Source organism: Ochotona curzoniae, unplaced genomic scaffold, assembly GCF_017591425.1.
Source record: "Ochotona curzoniae isolate NIBS_2020 unplaced genomic scaffold, NIBS_Ocur_1.0 contig_1014, whole genome shotgun sequence".
Classification (NCBI taxonomy): domain Eukaryota; kingdom Metazoa; phylum Chordata; class Mammalia; order Lagomorpha; family Ochotonidae; genus Ochotona; species Ochotona curzoniae.
In genome coordinates, this window is record NW_024464920.1 from 35,013,619 (window position 1) to 35,015,356 (window position 1,738).

At 44.9% G+C, this 1,738-nt stretch overlaps 1 non-coding gene across 1 annotated transcript; it reads right to left on the reverse strand.

Annotated features, from left to right (window-relative positions):
- Positions 1-771: 771 nt before the first annotated feature.
- Positions 772-896, reverse strand: LOC121164163. Its single transcript, XR_005885043.1, has one exon. It is a non-coding gene; the product is annotated as a small nucleolar RNA ACA64 (small nucleolar RNA).
- Positions 897-1,738: the final 842 nt, after the last annotated feature.

The window sequence follows — 1,738 nt, forward strand, 5'->3', positions numbered from 1 at the left end:
TGAACACTTTGCCTTCTAGTGCATGTAACTAGTTCCGTAATTCTTAGGATTGTCACAATTGGAAATGCCAAGCTAATATTCCAGAGTAGAGTAGACACTGCTTTTGCTGGGTGGATAAGGATGTCAGCTTGCTACTGGGACAGAAAGCATGCAGCCATCTGGAAAATCATAAGGAATCCTATGGTATGGAAAATCCCCTGCCCAGCAAAGGGGCATTATCTTTGTGAATATGGCTCTGAGATAACTGCTCTGCTATAAAACTGGTTATGGTTCAAATCCTGGGTCTCACTGCCTATCTTCCTGCAAGAGTTTATGCATTACACTATCTAAAACATACAGATGAGGTTTCAGAAACAAACCATAAAGAATGTAGAATGTCCTCTAAAACACATTTCCAGACCTTCGCTAAGTGAAAATCCAGCGACTGTGAATGATGCCATGCCAACACGTTTCAGTATTCACATGAGCAGATCTCACTCGTCTCACCTTGGCCGTGATCACATGAGATCAGTCAAAGCCGGTGCTGTCAAGGATACCGCAAGTGCAGAGCGGGTCCTTCCTCCCACTCGTGCACAGCGGACGTGGGCGGGGCGTCCTGGTCAACGCCAACAATTATAAGCTGTTCAAATCGCCATAACTCCTAACCAACCATGCACAGGGTGGCACTGCTTCAGTAACCACACTTCGGAAATTCTGAAAAAGAATTCTATTTGTTGGCTAGACAAGATTTTCATATTTGAATTACCTTACCTTTCCTGTTTTCTGTTTTGCGCCTGTCGGGGCCTGGGTTTCACCTTTCCACACAGGCAGTAGGAGATGAGCTGAGGCTCGTGGTGGCTGTAGGTGCTGAATCGCACCCATGGCTATGGCCAAAGCCAGGGCGATTTTCATCCAGCGTCAGGTCCACTGAGTCTTAGGACTGCTCGAAGTCAAGAAACAAGCTGTCAGCATCATTTAACTTCCGGCTCTTAGCACAGACATCAAAAGGCAGTAGCCAGGAGCACGAGGAAACTGATCTTACATTTCAACACAGTGGACATTTTCTCAGCTCAGTGTCTGCTTAGGAAGCCAGCAGCGAGGCTGAGAAAATACTTCATACATCATTCTTTTCTACAAAATTTCACTTTTAAATATTATGCCGCGAAGTCCAAATGTGCTTTTGCAAGAGACAGACTTAAGTGAGTAGGCAAGAGAGGGAGGATGGGCAAGGCTTCCTGGGGTCAGGATATACAGATGCAGCAAAGAGGGAGAAAGTTGCAGGCACACCAAGAGAAAAGTGCGTAGGAGAACTTAGCTTTATCACAAAATCAAGCTTATTCGTTTATAAAGAATTTCCTAAGGGATTGCCTTTAAAGTCTCAATCAATGGAAAGATCTTTAAAAGAGAAAAGAGAAATGAGTCACTTTAATGCAAGCCAATAAAAGTTTTCCTTTATTTTCTGAGTAATAGATTCCTGTTTCAGGCCCTCCACGGTCAAGTCTAAAGAGTCAGCAGAAAACGAAGCTGAGCAATTATTTGTTGAATTTTAATTTAGAGGGTTGTGGATCAGAATCATGTAGGTCAATTATGATCAAGGATTCATGTCGCTGTGCTCGCCTCCAGTTCTTGGGCTAATGATCCTCGCCCTCCGTGTGGCAGTGAGGAGAAGGTGGGACTGGAGGTCAGGAGAACTGCACCTGCTTTTCAGATACGCACACACCATTTCCCAACTGGTGATTCGCATCTCTTGGCCACGGCC